The sequence below is a fragment of the Aedes aegypti genome, chromosome 2 (assembly GCF_002204515.2).
Source record: "Aedes aegypti strain LVP_AGWG chromosome 2, AaegL5.0 Primary Assembly, whole genome shotgun sequence".
NCBI lineage: Eukaryota > Metazoa > Arthropoda > Insecta > Diptera > Culicidae > Aedes > Aedes aegypti.
In genome coordinates, this window is record NC_035108.1 from 169,553,199 (window position 1) to 169,575,182 (window position 21,984).

At 36.8% G+C, this 21,984-nt stretch overlaps 1 protein-coding gene across 8 annotated transcripts in view; it reads left to right on the top strand.

Moving 5' to 3' along the window:
• The window catches only part of LOC5572202 (potassium voltage-gated channel protein Shab), a 365,295-nt gene that overhangs the window by 226,325 nt on the left and 116,986 nt on the right, over positions 1–21,984 (top strand). The gene's annotated exons all lie outside the window — the stretch shown is intronic.

The following is a 21,984-nucleotide window of genomic DNA, read 5'->3' on the forward strand; positions in this document are numbered from 1 at the left end:
CGACAGTTTACCTTGCTTCGTTCAAGTGGAGTGGGCATGTAAATAACGTCCTTTTCACTCCGTGTTGTCTTTTCCTTTGAGATAATTCTTATTAGCTGGTTACACAGTGCAATGTAAAAACGTTATGAACAAAGTGCCGACCATTACTTATTGAGGTGTAAAGCTTTCTTTTCCGATATCCGTTTTTATACCGTCATTTTGATACTTTAAAGCAATGAAATATGACAATTTTTCAAAATTTTACGTAAAGAAATCATCGAATTCACTAAAATTTAGTTAAGAGGTGTTGAGATTACGGTAAAATCATCGGACTTCGTGAAACAATATTAGTGTGTAAAAAAACATAATTTAAAATAATGGAGCTTTATAGCAAGGATTTGGCAAACCGATGTTTTTGTTAAGGTAACAGTAGATGGAACTGACATAATATATCGATCATATATTCCCGATTTTTATGAAAAATTAGCAAAACAGACAGTCGTGAGTTCGATTCTCACTGAGAAGACGTGTAACTTTTTCGCAAATCTTCACATCAATTTGTCCATCTAATCCAATTGCAAATTATATGTAATGTTTAGCTTTTCGGTAGTTGTTAGACAGTTTTAAGATACTGTTTCGTCTCAAATTCCATACATGACTTATTGAGAGTGGTTTTTCTTGAAACATCGCTTTGAGTGGTTTTCTTGAAACATCGTCAGTCAAGTTTTCGGAATATGAGTCATGTTTAGAATTTCTCAGTGCTTTGCTTAATAAGTAGCTAACAAAAATAGTTTACGTATTTGTAAAAACACGAAAATTATCCATTTCAACTCTATTTACTAAAGAAAAACTTATAAAAATTCAAATATTTAAAACAGTTTTCTTGTGCAGTTACTAGTTTATGGAATCATAACATCATTCTTTTATTGACTCAATCGCATTTCGTTTCTTTTGGATCAAATTTGGAATGCTCCGTATTGCACTATATGTAACAAAACTGTTAAAATTCGAGTGTCAAATTGCCAATTTCTCCCGGAAACCAATTCTGGATACATATAGGGCAAAATGGAGCGTTTTTAACATGCAGTCCTATATGCCCCAAAACTTTTGGAAAACGATTATCACACAAGTGTTGTTGAATATCCTCCTATCTCTGAATATATACAGTACGGCCCATAAAAAAATGCGAAAATCGTCATATAATGTTTTATGGTATTTTTTCAATGGAAAATAAAAACGAAAAATAAACAATATTTCTAATGTTTTCTGATTTTTACTTTAGACATGATTTCAATCTGTTACTTTCACCTTGCTAGAGAAGAATTAGAAGCATACCTTCATATTTTATCAAGCAGATATCGAGTTCAATATCTTTGTGATGAAAGCTTTAAAAACATCAACGATGGGGTGAGGTTCTTCACAGACTTTGTCTTTGTGCATTCGCCCATATCAAATGATAGAATGGATTCATACATGGAGCATTGGAGACTAAAACATATTTTAGAATACGGCTCTTTCTGTATAGCCGTGATTGAATCTTCAAAAATTCGTGAGCGCCCTTCAAAGAATATAAGATTATGTTTCTAATGACACCTTTTTTTTAAATTTTGGTCGATCCAATGCTGAGGAAATTAGCTATGTTTTTTCAGTGTGTTTTTTGAAAAATGTCACAACTTTAAGTAAAAATTTAGTATACTTACTTTACTTTACTTTTGCTGGCTCTACGTCCTTCAAGACATGACCTGCGCCACAATGTTACGCAAAACTAACCTCCAATTCCTCGATCGCCCCACACTTCCAAGATCCTGCTCCACTTGGTCAAACCACCTAGCTCGTAGCGCTCCCCTTCGTCTTGTACCGGCCGGATTTGAGTTGAACACCATTTTTGCGGGATTGTTGTCCGGCATTCTCACAACGTGTCCCGCCCATCGTACCCTTCCAGCTTTGGCGACTTTCGTGATACTGGGTTCACCGTAGAGTTACGCAAGCTCGTGGAAAAATTTAGTATACAAAATTAAAAAAATGTTTTTGGAAAAATGCGGCTTAGAGAATTTTAATTGGACGCGCAATCACAGAGATATGGACAGAACACTTTTGTATGTTTTTGAGGGGGTGAACCCAGACTTTTTCACGGGAGTGTATCTCTAACCGAACGAACAAATTTTTTCCTCAAAAACATCTTATAGAAAAACGCACAGCACGGGCGGTAGAATGAACATCGAGACACACAAAGAACTGTAAATTGAATGTCATCTGACACTTTTGCATAGAAATCAGACATATTGGATCATAAACAACATGAATAGTTTGATTTTGCTTGTTATGTCAAATGTTACACACATTCAGTGAAAACGCCAATTAAAAAAAAATGGCAAAAACAAACAAAACCATAACGTTTCCTAGGAAAGCTAACGTGGTCAGAGGCATTAAATCGACATTTTTCTATCCGACATTCGTTTGATCGCTCATATTGTGAACGTTTAAGGCAAGTGCTGCCGAATATCAGCCAAACTTGTCGATTACCGTGATTTAGAGTGTCCCGGGACATCCCGGGATTTGACAAATTTCGGGATTTCCCGTTTCCCGGGATATAAGTTCTGTCGTCCCGCGAATTCCGGGATTCCCGAAATGTATATACAATTTGATGAAAACTACCAAATTTTAATGCAAAACAACACCATTTTTCTCTGTATCAAGCCTCATTCGATAAAAAAGAAGAAAAAGCAAAACACGGTTTTATCTATCTAGTTGCAAAGGTTATTCATTGCTATTGTCTTCAACACTAGTCGTTTTTATAAGCCTAGGATGCGAAAGCAGTGAATCAATTGTCACCCAACTCGTAAAAAAACAAAGACATTGTCCTCTCCTATTCTTGTTGCAACAATTTTATTCCGCTACAACAGTTTATCATCACTTGAACAGAATATGACAATGATCGATCACCACGTATGCAGCGATTCTCTGGGCTTCGCATAGCAATTTTCGAGAACTTTCTTTGTGTTGGTAAACATTGCCACATTATCTAACAGCATCCATAAACCAAATTTGGTTTTGTGTTTAAAATAACTGATTAATCGCGAGTCGAAAAAGTTGCAACAATGTTGCGCCTTGTGATTGTCATGACCATTTTGCGTTTGATTGTATCCCAATCCGCAACAGTTGGAACAAACAGTTGTGAGCGAGCTCACTTTGTTGTTTGTTTTTCATCTGTTTAAATGACAATTTGATTCACTGATGCGAAAGCAAATCAGAAAGTACACCTAAACTTCAGTCAATAATTTTCAGTATTTAGCATGATCCCCAACAATTCCCTCAATTATATTGAATCAGTTATTTTGTTCTAAAGTTACATCTAATATTTGAAGCTAATTGTTTTAAAATAATGATTGAGATTTGAATGATTGAGATGCTTGTTTTTCATGTATACATGCCAATTTTCATGTATACAGTAATTTATCGATTAAATCACGCATCCATTTTTTTGTCGTGATATACTGAAGCGTGATACATATAATGAAAATGTTTTTTCTGCCGTATAATTTTAATCAAAAGTTGAGCTTTATGTTGCAGAAATAGAGCAAATAAAATGAAACGAACGTGAGAGATGTGTCAAATAGATATGTGTTGGTTGTTTGAGGATATTTTTTAATGTAAAATGTATGAAATTCATACAATTATTGTGGCGTGATAAAACCGAACGGAAAACCGTGCTAAAATCGAGAGTGATTTAATAAAACGATATTAAAACGAGCAGTGATAAAATCGAGAAACTACTGTACTGTCATTAATATTACAGAGAATTCGGAAAAAAAAACACCTCAATAGCAAATCCGTAATTAGTCAAGCTAAACTATGATTTTTGTTCAGTTATTTCATTACAATAAAAGAGTCATATATGAAATGTAATATGTCAACATTTTACCTTGGAAAGTAAAAACTCTTTATATTTTATTGTAAACACATTGTATAGTTGAATTTTTACTTCCATTTCAACAAAAATACTAGTGTTTTTGAACATCTAAGAAATCCCGTGATCCCGTAATTTCAATGACAGTTGTAATGATTATCTAGTTCGAGCCTAGTGATAGTAGCTCATATGATATTATTTGCGAAATTATTCGTTTGAATATAATTTATTCTTGCTGTTCGAAATTTAAATCAAGATGATCGGAATATGAGACATAATGAACACAGTGTTCAGCATTTAAATCAAAATGTTGACTTGAACGTTAAAATTAAAAAATAAAACCAAATTTTTTATCGGCACGCCCAACAGCTAACATTTTTGCGAATAAATTGAAATTTTTGCAAATATCTGCTAATTTGAACTTATCAGATCATTTAAAGTCACTGTTGGCCTTATGTGTTCGGAATATGTGTCAATACGGTAATAATAAAATATGTATAGTGAGACAAACATAAAAAATAATATAAACACAATGTACTCAAATTTCAAAACTTTGTCAAAATGGACAACATTTGATCCCAAAGCAGGTAATATTATCGTCAAAACTTGGCGGTAGACAAAATATGTGTGGTCAATACTTTTACAATTTTTGCATGTTTTGAAGTAAGTTGGAGAAAAATTTTGTGTTTGCATGTATATAAGGTCCATTTACATTAACGTGTACCTCCGCTAATTAGAACGCTACCTCATGCAAACCATCGAGGTTCATTTTTAATTTGAACTCCTATTTACCCATTTTGAAAAAAATGTTAAATAATTCAATCGCTAATATTTCGCTTGTGTTTTCAATTAATTGAAATCTATTAGAGCTAATAGCAAGAGCACAATCATTCTGTTGCGATACTATAAACAAGTTCAATTTCATGCTCCCATTATCGAGCAAAAATGCAAAACCTCGAAAATCGGAAAAATCGTGTCACCACTGTGGTTGAAGTTTTGAAGAGCCGTGACATTTTTTTGTTTTGAACGGTTATGGTTTGCTTTGGGTTTTGATGGTCGTGTAGAAAAATGTGATTGTCGAGGTGGTAAATGTTTGCTACAGTACATTTCCCATCCCTGTTGCTCACAAAAAATATCTATTTTCTAATTGCAAAATTAACAAATTTTACGTAATGTTCCTCGTTGTTTTCCATTGCTAATAGTTTCTAATAATTCAATTTCCTCAAGCCAGAAACAAATGTTTACTCAATTTCCAAATCTGTTTCGTTGGTTTGCGTCCAAATCACAGTTTTTCCGGTTTTTGAATTTTTGTCTCACCTATTGGTTCAAAATCAAGTTTTGGGTGTATTTTGTTTTTCGTGTCCCTTCCGAAATATCAGATAGAGCTAACCCCTGTGGCATATTTGTCGACTTAGTGAACGTCAAAGGTGATCAAAAGTGTCATAATTCAAATATGGGCCAATTCATTAAATTAAAGATTAAACATGATATAGCCGTTAGCCAGGCGGAAAAATGCCAAAGCAGTAGCAAAAACACAACGTGTTACTACGTAAAAAACAAATTTTATCAAAAATTTTAGGACCCTATCTCGTCAGTCTTGCTATTTGTGTCGATACAAAATTGGATAAATAACAAAAGAGGACATTTTTTCTCAAATTATGGGTCGTTAGTTTCTCTACAACACAATTCACCAAGTTGAAAACTAAAACAGTGCACCCTTATGTTGCGACATGCAGTTTTCTTGGTTTCCATACTCACCACCAGGGCTCGAAATTTCAGGCAAATAAGTCTAAAAGGTAGTTTTTTTTAAAACACATACGTTAATGTCTATAATGTAGTTATTTGATGCATGCCTGCTTTATAATGCATATAATGCTGTTATAATGCCACAAAAGGCAAAATAGTGTGCCATTATAATGCAAAGATATAACCGTGCTTCTCTGCACCACTAACGCCAATATTTCACCATATTATAAACGACAGTTGTTTTCACCCGATTTTCAGAGTGAAATTTTGTGCTTTCGCGTTCGCAGCCAGAGAGTTTTCGCGTACGCGGCCAGCAGCTGATACACGTGATAAATGGATGTATGAATGAAAATAGATACATATCTTCAATAACAAGCAAAATAAAATGAAATGATTTAGAGTCTTTTATTTTTCTCTGAATGAATCTATGATAAAAGGTCGAAAGACAAAAGGTCGAAAGGACAAAAGGTCGAAATACAAAAGGTCGAAAAGACAAAAGGTCGAAGAACAAAAAAGAAGGGACAAAAGGTCGAAAATCTTTTTTCAAAGAAGGAAAAATTTCCCACCATGCAAATCGTTTTCGACCTTTTGTCCTTTCGACCTTTTGTCTTTCGACCTTTTGTCCTTTCGACCTTTTGTCCATAAACCCTCTGAATCATATTTATTACTTTTAACGTATTTCATCTTTATTACGATGATTCACACATGTTGATCCTTGTGATTAAAATTCCTCATATATGTCTTGAACCTGCGACACCCGTGATGTTGGATTATAGAAGTCTTGCACCTTTGCTTCATCGGCCACTCCAGTGTTTTGATAGATATACACTAAACACGTGGTATATCTATCAAAACACTACTGGATAGAATTACCCTATATGCAAATATAGAGCCAATATGATGCTTATTTGATGCATGTATACATCAGTCTTAGAGGCATTAATGATTCTGTAATAGGGCTCTATGTGGTGGAAGTGCTGTTATTGGTTATGTTGGCATTTGTAGTGCTATTATGATGCATCTATGCTGCAGATTTGGGACTTATTATTAGTGCTTATCCCAAATAATAAAAGAGCACGATAATGTGGTACGATACCATCCTAGTTATATGGTGATGGAAATTCCTCATTTGCGTCTCTATTCTACAACACCCGTAATGTTAAATTGTTGAAGTGCTGCTCCTTTGCTCCTTCGGCCACAGAAGGTAAATATTGTTGTGGAAAAAAGAAACCAATATAAACCATTATTTCTCACGCTAATAAAATTAGCGAATGTGGTAGTAAAACATTATGTTTTTCTCGTTCTTCCAAGTACATGCAAACACTAACCACGTGGTATATCTGTCAAAACACAAAATAGCATTAAAATATGCCTTATATGCGAATATGAAGCCAATATGGTGCTTATTTAATGCCTATACGCATCAGGCTTAGAAGCATCAATGATGCAGTAATAGAGTTTCTGTGCGGTAGAAATCCTGTTGTTGTGGCGTTGCGGCATTTGTAGTGCTGTTATAATGCATGTATGCATTTCTGATGCTGATTTAGGGCTTATTATTAGTGCTTATGGTTACTTGGGAGCAGTATTGTTAAATGTCAAAACTTTGGAAAAAATAAAATGCTTATAGCACTCTACAATGCAAAACATAGCATCTATAAATATTACCAACCGATAGTAATTCGGAAAAGCTCACCATGAAAAACATTTTCCGATTACTTTTTCCACGAGGAAGGATGATATTATCAATATTCAAATGTCAAAGTCACGTGATGTTCATGACATTTAACAGCCCTACTTGAGAAGTCTTGTTTTTTAAGCACTGTTGCATTATTAGTAAACTGTTTTCTCTTACTTCTGAACGCTAACTTTAAATATTAAACATTGCTCCAACGACGATTTACAAGTTATAGCTCAGGTTTTACAAGTTAAAAGTTGATGATATCCGAGTCCCTGAATTATTGTTACCAAAACATCGGTTTGCCAAACAACCATGAATGATTATGTTATTAAAAAATATAGGGGAAAAAACTTAACACAAGCCTGCTCCACCCTTTGATATAAACAATTAATTTAGCTGTGTAACCTTTTAAAACAGAACATAAAATAGAAAACCGATTGCCCCTAGCCATTGAACAGTCGGAGGCCATCAACCCGGATGGTCATCAAAAGAACTACGTGATCCATTTCGATTGGATGTTATCCCAAACCAGACAGACTCAAACACATGTAAACCGAACTTCCTGCCGCCTCACCGTATGTGGCGCCCACTCCCAACTCGAAACAGACACTTACCGAAAAGCTACGGCGATAATGATTATGTTTTGATTTGATGATCCCGAACAACCAGTGCTTCTTTTTCTTCCTTCCTGTCCGTTCTCCGCCCCATACCACAAGTACCAGAGGGAAGATTGTCGTGGTCCAACGACATTGACCAACGCCCTTCCTTTCCTCTAAAGTTTGTTTTTCTTTTTCTGTTTTTTGTTTTACAACCCCAGTTTTTTACACAAATGACCACAGATCATAGCATCATTCCGATGACTACATACAATCACCCACCACTCACCGTTGACTAAAAACCCCAGATGCAGATTTTCTATCCTATAACAACTACTCATGAACGTTCAAGCCGATCGCTGAAGCGAGTTGGAAGCGAATCTAAACAAACATATTTCCCATCAAATAAAATATAAAAATCATTACTACTGGGGAGAATGATATCCAAAGACTACAATCCACGAGGAATGGAAACCTACCGTCTGAATAATTGATGTTCAATAAAACTATGGATATTTTCATCATTTTCTTGAATGCCTCAAATACGACGGCTAAGCTTTTTTATTACTACTGAATGGTTTATAAATATGTGATTTCTCACTAAAATAGTAACAAACTTTTCTTCAATTTCTCGTCGCAGAGAGCGCGTTACGAATTTGTAACAGTTTAAATTACCCCCAATCAAACCATTCTATCAACATGTGTACTTAACACAATCCTCGGGCTACCAAACCAATCCCAAACCTTTTATCGCGCCATGTGTTGTTTATGTTACTTTTCTTCCCAACGGTATTTATCGTTTCTTTAAACTCATTTTATTTCATCATTCAGAAACATCCATTAGATACCGTGCGAGGCATCCCCGTGGTTAATTTTCTTTGGTGTCGACAAATTTGCAGCAGTTAAATAGTTATATTGTAAACATTGAACGCTAAGGCGAACAGGCAGAATGACACTTGCGTCCAATTAATTACGAGTAAACATCAAATGAAGCCGAAGACGATCGACCAATGGGAAAACCTTCAAGAGCCGACTTATTTTCAACAAAAAAACATAAACCGACAATGAAACGGGTGTGCTTGCAATATTACTCACCGGGGAAAATTCGTTCGCTCTCCAAGGAGCTTGGTCGATGGTTTGGCGGCTCATGACAGCACACAGTCGCATCCCTATCCCATCCTTCATACTTCATACTCGTGCTCCTGAATCAATGGTTGATGTCGTCAAAGTGTAACAAATTCGTAAATTCGTGTATATCGTGTAATTTTTTTCCTCCGCTTTCGCCTCTCGTATACATATTGTCGTTGTTGTTCGTAAAATGGGCCTATGCGACAAGATGTTGTTGAGTGGTACGTTAACTACTAAAAAAAGAGAAAAGCTGGAACCGATCGATACCGGATGAGGGAGCCAAAACAGACTCGGATTTCTCTACCGGTGGCACCGATGTCAATCATTGTTTTCGTTGTTTTTTCGCCATTTTGCTGTGATTTTTTTGTCTTACCTTCCGATGACTTTCGTATCAAATTTGAAATACATTGCGGAACTTTTGAATGACGTAGAATAAAACAATTTTTAGATAAATCTGATGAATAATAGAAATGAAAATATAAATTGATATAACTTTGTAAATGAACTGGAAGATGGAACAGAACTAAAAAAACTAACAAACATTACAAACAGTCTTCGCTTAATTTGCAAGTGCTAAGTGATAACAATCAAGAATCTATAACAAAACATTAAAAAATGAAACACTAAATTTGGTATAGCTTGAAATTGAGAAAATCAGAGAGATAAAGAACAAATAGGAGCTCAAGGCTCTATGTGTTTCTTCTATCCTTTTTCCTTCTTGAAAATGTCTTAGTGTTATTTCAAATACCTATAAAAATAATTTGTTATACCTATCAGGTGTTAAAAAGACGGCTTCAGACACACGTTCCCCGCCAATCGTAAGATTTGTGCCATATTGAAGCCTATTTTATCATCTACTCGATGGAAAAGGAAAGGAAAGAGAAAGATGGGAGGAAATAAGGGAGGGGTCGCTTGAAGAGGGAAACTCGCATAAGTGAAATAAGAGCATGTAGCTCCATACCACAATGGGTTCAAACAACGCACTAAAAATGCATGAGCGTAAAGAGAGCCTATAGCTCATTACCACAGCGGGTGAGGAATAACATAATGTCCTTAAGATTCAGTCTTCTTTAATCAGTTTAATAAGTGTTTACCAAGTAATTGGGATCGCAGTTGCGCAAAAAACTGGACAGCTGCATATCAGCTGATACAAAGTTCCATAATCAACATCATAACTATCACGCACATATGAGTCAGAACGCTGAACAAGTGCAATGATAGTTGAGGTGGCAGTGGCCAGTCTACACTCTGACCGAGAGATTGCAATTCTGTATCAACATAATACATAGCCATCCTTAGAGATGGCTCAGTAATGTACAATTTTGTTTGCAGACACGACTCCAAACTAGTCCAGTGTTTTTCGTGCTGAGTTGCTGCCCAGATCTCGTCGCTGGCGAAATGTCCTTCGTAAAGTGCGTCGCCATTTCCTGAAACACCGTACAAGAATATCGAACCCTCCTACGGAGACTCGAGAATGAATACAACGAAAGCGTATCTTCATCCTTCCGTGAGTACATTTTTCGCATCGAAAATGAGGTTAAGGCGGATACTTTTGTGTTTTGTCGTTTCTTCCCGACCAGAACCACATAACAAGATTATAACACATTTCTATCAGCCGCAGTTAAAAATAACAGAAGTTGATAAAATTTTGTTATCAAGATGGCTTTGTTCTCAACTTGTTATATTTTTAATAACACATGTATAACAAGATTTGTTATATTTTTGACATCGCATTTATAAGTTTGTTGCAACTAACAACCGATGTCATAAGCAGTAACATAGTTTGCAATAATTTTGTTATTTTGTAACATCCTTGCAACACATTCTGTAATAATTTTGATATAATTGTAACAGGATTTGTTATATTTTAGATTAATTTGGTGCAAATTTTGTTAGAATTTTTGTTATTTTAACTACTAACGGTACATGTTTTATAACAACTGATGATATAAAAAAATCATATCAGGGGAACACATGCTGTAATAACCTTGTTTCTTCCGTCTGGTCGGGTTCAAATGAAGGAAAGGTTTGCAATCACTCCCATCAGAAATGTCTCTTGGTGGCATAACGAGTCACAGCCCTACAGAATCACGGTAAAAAAGCAAAGTATTATACTCCGAAAAATGACATTTGGTAGTGACGTCATTCCTATCGCAAACTCGAACGAGTGCAAAAGAGAGCAAGGCTTGCTCTCTTTTACTATCCTGTAAGCCTCATGCTTGGCGATAGGAATGACGACACATGTTTTGATTGAAATCCTTTGTTCACACGTGGGAATAGCCTACCTTGTTCAGTATACCGTGCTACAGAATAAGTCGAACTTTATGCCGGTTTTTTCAAATCGGTGTACAATCCATCGCCTCCTTTGATGTCTTCGGAAGCGTTGGATTTGTTGCCTTTTTCTTGGCCGACGTTTTTAATAGCTGATGTCACCGATGCCCTGAACGCTATCGATCCATCGAAAGGCCCAGGATCGGATAAGCTTCCACCTGTTTTCATAAAACGTTGTGCTAAGGTATTCGCAATGCCTTTTTGTCAATTATTCAATTTATCCTTGACTGAAGCAGTTTTCCCAGACGCATTGAAGTTGTCTGCAATTACACCAATACATAAAGCTGACAATTCCCATGATATTTAGAACTATCGACCGATTTCGATCTTCTGCTGCTTAGCAAAGACGTTCGAACTATTGATTCACGACCAAATGTATTCCGCTGCCAAGCCTCTCATTTCACAGTATCAGCATGGCTTCATGAAGAATCACTCTAATAGTACCAACATGATGGCGTACACAGAAAAAAGTTTTTAATAATAATAGCAGCGTAATTTGACCAATCGTAGAATGCTGTGACGCGTTATCTTGAATTTAACGTAAATTTGTGCTATGTATAATGCACGTACATGATCCCGTATAAAGCAATTAAAATCACACAGGCCGCATTACTACTCAAGCTAAAAAGCACAAATTTACACGATAAGCACTGAATGAGGTTGACGCAGCTTCGGCAGTCACAAACAGCAGCCGCCGCCATATTGACTGGTAGAAGATTTTATAACTTGTGTTAAAATCGAAATTAGTGTGAAAAAAATCCAAACTACAGTGATGATCAATCGTACAAATGGCTAGTTGTTCGGATTCAGATCTATATTGAGTGGAGCAGCTGTTTGCGCGTTACTGCAAGCTTGAATCATTCGACAGGAGCCAGCGATAATTTGTTGCTCGTTGCTGCTTGCACGCCTTTGAAAGCAGGTGATTTGATCCAGCACTGTTATTATTCTTCGTCTTCTTGAAAGAACTATGTGAAACAATTCAATAATAAAAGAATGTTTTGAGCTAAAACGTCTCGTTATTTGTTCGTTCGAAACACATCGTCATTTGGATGTTTCGATTGTTTCGTTTTCTTCACTTCAGTAGGGGGAACCAAATCAAAACAAACAAAGAATTACGCGACATTTGAATTTTACAGGGATAGGAAAAACCATGCGAATGAATTTTGAACATCGTGTAAAATAACGCTATTCTTCGCATTCCCTTCATGTGCATTAGAATTGGCGGAAAATTACATGGATTTTTCAAACTGTGTACGCTAGTTTGCTGAACTCCAGTATGGAAAAACGCTTCCAAGTGGTTAGTGTTTACGTGGACTTTTCGAAAGCGTTCGAAAAGGTACCGCACGACCTAACCCTGAGAAAACACGACAGGCTTTATTAACTGGTTGAAATCGTACCTATGTAATAGAACTGTTAATTTAAAATCTGGTGAGTCTACGCGTTGTCGAATAAGGTAGCCACTTGGGAACCTTGATATTTATAATCTTCGATAAAATGTAAAGAGATTAGTTTCACCAAATTGCGGGCGCAAATAAGGCTTGACTATACCGCGTGAAATCTATTAAAGATCTTAGAGTTATTATGGACGAAAAGTTGAACTTCAACGAGCACGTTGCTGCGATCGCTGCCAAGGCCTTTGCTGTACTTCGATTCATCCGACGAAACGCATCCGATTTCCGTGATCCATATTCTTTAAAATCGGCGTACTGCTCACTTGTAAGAAGCATCCTGGAATATGGTGTTCAAGTATGGGCTCCATACCACGAAACTCGAATCGCTCGTGTAGAAAGAGTGCAACGATGCTTCGTCCGATATGCCCTACACAGTTTGAAAAATCCATGTAATTTTCCGTCAATTCTAATGCACATGAAGGGAATGCGAAGAATAGCGTAATTTTACACGATGTCAAAATTCATTCGCATGGTTTTTCCTATCCCTGTAAAATTCAAATGTCGCGTAATGCTTTGTTTGTTTTGATTTGGTTCCCCCTACTGAAGTGAAGAAAACGAAACAATCGAAACATCCAAATGACGATGTGTTTCGAACGAACAAATAACGAGACGTTTTAGCTCAAAACATTCTTTTATTACTGAATTGTTTCACATAGTTCTTTCAAGAAGACGAAGAATAATAACAGTGCTGGATCAAATCACCTGCTTTCAAAGGCGTGCAAGCAGCAACGAGCAACAAATTATCGCTGGCTCCTGTCGAATGATTCAAGCTTGCAGTAACGCGCAAACAGCTGCTCCACTCAATATAGATCTGAATCCGAACAACTAGCCATTTGTACGATTGATCATCACTGTAGTTTGGATTTTTTTCACACTAATTTCGATTTTAACACAAGTTATAAAATCTTCTACCAGTCAATATGGCGGCGGCTGCTGTTTGTGACTGCCGAAGCTGCGTCAACCTCAGTCAGTGCTTATCGTGTAAATTTGTGCTTTTTAGCTTGAGTAGTAATGCGGCCTGTGTAATTTTAATTGCTTTATACGGGATCATGTACGTGCATTATACATAGCACAAATTTACGTTAAATTCAAGATAACGCGTCACAGCATTCTACGATTGGTCAAATTACGCTGCTATTATTATTAAAAACTTTTTTCTGTGTACGGCAGTGATCCTCAGCCCCTTTTTTTAAACCATTTTTATTTCTGATAGCGGATAGTTTTCGTAATTATTTTGTTTCATGATTTCAATAACTTTGGGAGTAGAACAAGAAAAAAAAATGTGAAACTTATCAGATTTAAAAGATATAGACAACTCGTGCGGCCCGCGGGCCGCACTTTGGTGGCCACGGCCCTACGGAGATTACCATGATCCAATCCTATTCTGCTGCCTGCGTAATCGGCGTCAACTAGTAGGGCTGGAGTCACTACGCCATCGACGAGTTTATCTTCAAAGGATGTTCGCTTATGACTTAATAAGTAACCGGATTGACTGCCCAGAGCTTCTGCAGCAAGCGAATTTCTAATTCTTTGTACGTTCTCTAATCCGGACAACTCGGTACCGTACTGTTTCCGGTATTTGGTTTTACTATCGATAGAAATCGTTTTAAGAATATTGTTAGACAAATCTAAAAGTATGATAAGGGATATTCAGTCTGTACAGCGAAGCACTTAATAAGTGTTTACCAAGTAGGGCTCAGGGCTAATGAAGTCATGCGATGCTCTATTGCCAGCTCGCTAATCAGCCAATTCATTTCCATCGATGGAAAAATGGCCAGGTACTCATACAAGGTTTACAGTGTTGACTGAATTCATATCCTTAATTCGAATTAGACATGCTATAACAAGCCTCGATCCTGAGTTGGCCGAAGCAAGAGCTTTTATAGCATCCTTACTATCTGAACAGAAGTATATGACTTTGCCCATTACGTGCTGTTGAAGTGCTGATTAAACTTCACACATAAGAGCAAATATTCACGCCTGGAAAACAGTGCAGTGTCTACCAAGTGAGTATAACTGATTCAGTCTTAGCTCACGAGAATAAACGCCAGCACCAGCTATACCTTCAAGAAGAAAGCCATCAGAATAACATACAATATTGTTTGATATACTTCTTTCCAAATACCCAGACATCCACTCTTCCTGATAAGGGATTTGTGTGATAAATGTCCGATAAGGAAAGTGACAAGTAATTGTGAGATCACTAAGAGCAAGGACTATTTTGTCCCAATTCACTGAAAATGGAAACAACGAAGTTTGTGTAGATCTACGATTCACTGGATTTGTCTTCAGTAGATCCAGTACCCATAAACGGTAAGAGCAAGAAGGTGCTTCTTGCTTAAGATGTAAGTGTACTCGCCCAACGCCGAAAAGAGCCTTGAGCGCTGCTGTGGGAGTCGTAGAGAACGCACCAGACATCGCCATCAAGCACATCCTTTGGAGATGGCCCAATTTGGATTGGATTGTTCTCACTTCGCCTTTTTGCCACCACACAAGACATCCATATGCCAATATTGGTCGAACAACTGTTGTGTAAATCCATTAGATTCTGAAATCAATGAGAGGTGTCCAAGAAAGTTTGGAATCTTGAACGATTCCAACATACTTTACCTGATCAGTCACATTAATCTTAGTACCAAAAATTCCAATCGTGGTTTCGTCTTTCCGTAAAAGAACAATGGATGTTTTATTTGGGTTAACCGAAAGGCCATATCGGCGACACCAACTCTCGACTACCTGTAGAGCACTTTGCATCAGGTCGGACATATCTGATACGAGATTGCAAAAAAAAGGTGACAAGACTCCCCCTTTTGGGTATCCGCAAACACTCAATTTTCGAATCGCTGCACTATGGTCCAGAAAACAGTTTTACGCGGAAAGATGCATTTTGAGCTTTAGAATGAAACATGAGACGAAAACGGTCTTCTACAAAGTTGTTTGTATTAGTAAGGCCATTTGTTTGGTGTTATTGAAAGTTAGGGTGGTCCACGTTTTCATAGAAATGGTGTAACCAACTTTCTTATTTGTAGAAATTATATTATACATGCTTCAGCAAAATTGCAGTCCATTCAATTTCAAGCAACTTTGCTTAAAAAAGTTTTTTTGTATCTCTTAAATTAACCGATTTAGAGCTTTTTTTTCCTACGGTGACGTAGGGTGGTCTGAGCAAAATAGGTTTTCTGGCTCTAGCGTTTTCAATTCAAATATCTGATCAAAGTAGTCTATGAAACACTTTTTGAGCTTTGAAAAATGCGTAATTTGGTGAGTGAAGAAACTCGCTATCTTCTTCCGTTTGGGAGTTATTGTTGTTTTTCTCTCAAAAACATGCCTACTTTGATTGTGAATATGATGAATGATTCATCATGTGGTAAATATACCAACAGAAACATCAATTGGGAAAGCACAGTGGTAGTTAACTAAGAAATCAGTGTAGCAACAATTACGTTATTAACGCGAATTTGTCATTTCATGTTTGCTGAAGTAGCAACAACTGGTCCCAAAAGGTTTCCTAGGTAAAAGTACCTCTTACGAAAGTAAGGTTCTTGAACTAGCGCCACTAAGGCTGTACCATTTTGTATGATTCTGCAACGATTGATCGTGCAGACTGTTCTTCTATACTGAAGATTTATCTGAGCTATCCTAACCGTAACCACTACCCAAACTAGGAAAAATAATGCTGTTTTGCAATCTTAGCACGATAGCCAGATATGTTTCTATTGAAAGTCGACAATTGCAAAAAAACAAAACGAATCTATCTATATAAATAAAAATGGAATGGTGTTTGTATGTCACGAAATGGCTTACGAACGGGTTAACGGATTTGAATGATTATTTCTCCGTTTTGTTCGTCAAGGGTTCCGACGTGTTCGTGCGTATAACAATCCCAGGATATTTACCGGGAAAGCCGAAAAATCGAGAGTGGAGGGAACTGTCATTTTGTATAGGACGATCCATAGCGTACACAACAGCCTACTTGATGGCAAGACGAAGTTTGCCGGGACCACTAGTATCTATATAAATAAAAATGGAATGAGGTTTGTATGTCACGAAATAACTTACGAACGGGTCTACGGATTTGGATGATTCTTTCTCCGCTTCGTTCGATAAGGGTTCCGACGTGTTTGTGTGCATCAAAATCCAAGGATATTCACCAGAAAAGTATGGGGTGATTCAAATCGTTTTCAAACAGCCTACTTGATGGCAAGACGAAGTTTGCCGGGACCACTAGTAGGTAATATTTTAATTAATATCACAACATATTTATGATCTCAACCTTATTCAGCATCAGTCTTGAGACTAAAGAAGGGCAGTCGATTATCTTGGATAAACACAAGCTCACTTGCACCATTGCTCCGGGTAGCGCAGGAAGGGCTCAATACTGCGGAGGGTGCTCTGGTACTCTACAGGCTCCGATTGCGGTTAGGTTTCATTTAGACCCCCTAACCATTCATTCTTAGGCATGGTAAGCTTGAAGCCAAATGAACTAGTGAACCTGTGAGGTGGACTTTTACCACCGAAATAGGCTGTCAGTGTTAATTCTTAGCCAATTGAAGCAACGGCTACTGACACTACATGTCGTGTCAATAGATACAAGAAGTATAATATGAAATTTAAATTATTATTTGATATTCTCAGTTATATTGAATTCGAATGACATCAAGGTGAATATAAAATTATCAATAAAAAAAATCATTAGTATCACTGTTCAGTAAGATATAAAATGATTGAATATTGAATATACATGACATATAAATATGAACACATCCAAATTCCTTATTGTCTGCAATGAATTTGAAACGAAAGTCATTATTTTCATGTTTACTTCACAAATACAACTCACCGCGACAAAAATCCAAATCTGCTACGATGTTCAATGTTCTATTGTATAACTATTTCTATTCTTATCATTTCTATTCTTTAACTTCCATCATTAACTTCATCTATATTCATAATTGAAAATATTTAACCAAATATATATCACATTACTGTAACAGCTAATCTTTCCATACATCTCGTACTAATATTATCAATCAAAAACTATAATTGTACCACATATGTTTCATCATGTCGGAATGGGCAAATGCGATATAACCAGGCGGCAGGCGTGCTGTAGAATCCTCGGAGACGTAAAGAACCGACCACTCTCGTGAAATCCGGGGAGAAGCATCCACCGCCGTGGGAAGTTGGCCTGCGAGGAGCTGGTTGATTTCCCACATGGCAGCGGGATGCTTCTCTCGCATTCGGCGCCAGATGGAACATCAAACCCATTTGGTCGCTGTCCATCGGATTTCGCATACGTTTCCTGAACGATTTAAACTATAGAGAAAGAAACTCACATTTTTCCTTTTCTTGGCAATCGTCTACTGTCAAGAAAGGGTTGGAACCTAATGAACCCACCAACGTTTTTTTTGTGCACTGATAACAAAATTTTTGTCTTTTGGGCAATTTTGTTGATTGTTGATTATGTTTTCTTGTTTACTGTTCTCTCCCTCTTTTAACTTAACTTCAGTTCAAAATTTCTAGTCGTCTTGTGCTTGATCGGACATTTTTAAAACTTATGTTGTCCTTTTCCATCAAAAGTAGTATTGAAGCAAATCTATTTTCATTGCTATATGACGGAAAAAGTTTGCATCCCTCATTGGTATCGTTACTTTGTTTTGGTGTTGAGATTTTTGATTCACTAACCATTTGTCTTTTACTTTTACGATTGGTACTGTTTTTTCACTACATGCAAACATATTAGACTGACCTTCTATAGTGCAAGAGTTCCGTACCACTGTGTGTGTTCATTGGACTTTTTTCTTTGTGTTTGATGTGATGTTTATTAATAGCTACTCTCAAAATTTCTGGAAATTTTTCTCTCTCTTTCTCTCTTTTCGGTTTTTTGTCATTTTGTTGATCATGTTCCTTGGTTCTAAAGTAGATGGTCGAGAAAAATTTCTAGTAGTTGTCACTTGCAACCACCTGTTCGGGCAAGGTCATCACTGTTTATTGGCCTAGTCAGACCTTGTCCACTGATGGAGCATTCCCACACTACAACACACATAAAACTCATAGAAAAAAAAAACAAAAACAAAGAAAAATCAAAATTCAATTGCAGTAGACGAGAAAACCAGCCTTTGTGAAATCAATTTATCAAACAAAAAAAAAAACGATAAACCTCCCCCAGATGTCTTCAAACCCGATGAAGAGTGCCTTTCAAATGGAACTCACTTTGTGTAGGTATAACTTAAGGATGAGGCCCCTCTTGATTCCAGAAACAACTGTTCCATCAGCTTAGTTTGGGATTTGGCTACCGATCCCATTAAACGTGCAATTTGATGCAATACGGTATCCATTTGCTGCTTTTCTCGAATTTATTTTTGGAGTTACTCGGAAACTTAGCCCAACATTCGTTCTTAACAAATGTATGAAGAGCGCAGTTCCCAGTAAATATAGGTTTTGTAGAAAATACTTTTGAATATATATTCGAAGAACGAATAATAACAGAATTAGATTTTGATTTTCTTTAACTTCACTGCACACAGATTTTAGTATGAGTTGAAATCTTCATATTTCTTTTCCGTTCATCTGTCTGCTCGATGATTGCCCATAGGATTAGGTCTGTATATGCAACTGGTCATGAAACTGTGCAAATTGGCATTTCGATGTATTGAAATGGCTTCCTTGCAATCGTAACTTGTATTCAAACCCACGAAGGTACGATGCTGTCACCTGGAAAAAGTTTACACGATGAGTAAAGCATCGACAATTTTGCATGGCAAGATAACGCAATGAATTAACGACCAGCTACGCCACGAAACGTAACGCGCCTGTCTAGCGAATTGGAAATTGTGAGTCCGATTCTCATTGTCTGCAAAGAATTTTTAATTTATAGATTTTCGATAGCTAACAAAACTTTCTCTCGGCTGGTTACCCGCTAACGTGATAAATCATAATTTAGGAGTTTCAAAGAAAATTGGATTCTTATTAACCTCTATTTTATTTTGCTCTATTGCTCGAAAATAAAACCATGCCGTAATATTGGTTGTACTAGATTGCATTCAAATAAGTTTAACATGAAGCCATTTGAAACAACGAATTCCAAAGAACATGATCAATTGAAAACCAAACCACAACTGACACACATTCATTTGCCTGTTGCACTCCTTCTTATACTCGCCCATTGGGAACACTTTCAAACATCCACAATCTCTCACTAATTGCTTTTCCATCAGAACACATCATTGCAAGTTCAAACAGTTTTGCCTCAGTGTACATATTTGTGTATATTCGTTTGCTTTTACTTGTGGATTGCATTTCTGTGGACGGCTTTTTCCTATCATATTATTGATGTTTTCCCATAGGAGCAGAAAAAAACTCCGCAAACAAAGTGAATCCCATCTCCCAAACAACGTTAACAAGGCAAAAAAAAACAAATTCCCTCGGTTTGTTTTTCGTATGAATTTTGATAAAAGTATCCGGAAAATGAATGCGGAAATACAGGGCTGAATGAAAAAAGAAAGAGAGGGTGGAAAAAAGTGTGCGCAAAACAAACGAAACCACCAAAATAGACAGCTATCGAAAAGCAACAATTTTGGCTTCATCATCGTCATCAAGCGCGATCGACAGCTTGACAGCTAAAGTGCAAATTAGTTAGCCTGTTTTGACAGGAACGAGAAAAGCGAACGAGCAACGAACGCGGAAGCGGGCTGCACGATATCAGCAGAATTTAGGTCAAAACGTTTACAGCAATATTATTTCATAGGTTTGGTTCGGAATGCTATCGATTCATTATTGTTAAGCGTTATAGGTTTTCACAATGTAGATCTCAAATGTCTGTACTACTCAAAGTAAAAAAAAAATTATATATGTTATTATTCAACACCGATACAGGAAAACAGAAGTAAAACTGACGAGATTTCTGTTTACCACGCTTTGTCGGACCATTTAATATTTCTTAAGTGTCATATTTAACAATCTTTGCCTGGTATCGTATTTCAAACAAAATGGTCTACAGATGATAATTACGTTTATTAAGTTTATTAAGCGATGGTCTTTAATAAAAAAAAAATAAGTGATACGTCTGTTTGCTGTGTTATAGAAATGAATTTTTGTGCGAATGAATTGTTAGCCAAACTCAGCATACCATCAAAATTGGATATCTTATACAGGATATTTTATGCATAATGACCAATGGGATTCGAACCCACAACCCTCAGCTTGATCTTGTTGAATACCTGCGCGTTCCATCGCCCGCGTATGACATTCCCATTGAAGTACAGGAGACATATCAGGGGACACAGTTGGCTTTCTAGTGGGATTCCCGATGCTGCAGAGAAAGTGTCAAAGTGAAAGTCTCCAATAGCATGACGGTTTGTCAAATAGGTATATAACCATTGGCGTAAATATGGAGGGGACTCGAAACGAATGGGTCTCTAGATTTGAGTTCAAGTTACGCTTATGTATAGAACCTTCGCAAAAGGCTTCCGTTGATGCCCCTAGACTTTCTCATTTTCCGATCACTAAGGTATGGTAGCTTGTCGAACGCCGCAGACAAATCAATGTAAATCACATTTGTCTGCGCTCTTTCGGCCATGCTTCCAGTTACTTCCAGTTGACAGAATCGATGACAAAAGGTCGTAAGACAAAAGATCGAAAGTGCAGAAGATCGAATTACAAAAGATCGAATGGGCAATATAGAGACTGGCGATGAACCCGTGTTGACTTCGCTGTTTGCAGTAGCGAAGTGATTCCACGATAATCATGATGATTATGTGAAAGCATCTAGATATAATGTTTTTAAAGTATTTTAATGTAAGAATCACGTTTAACTTATTATCGAGTTTTTAGGATTTTAACTTTCGGTTGAAGCGGAATTTATCATTTGTTACAACAAGAGTTATGGAGCTAGCTGCCAAACACAGCTGGACAGTCGACAAAATGTTGAACTGAACTACATACATATGTAAATAGTCCAAAACGTTCACATTTTCAGTTAGCGGCATTTCGTGTTCACCAATGATATTTATATACTGATCAATAAAGCTACCAGAAGAATGGACAATCCTTTGACAGCTTTATCAAGCCATATTCCGTGGAAATGACTTCCACTGATGATAAAAATGGTACACCTAACACACGTTGCCAGATCTTTCAAGGCCAAAAAAAACAAATAAATTTTGCATG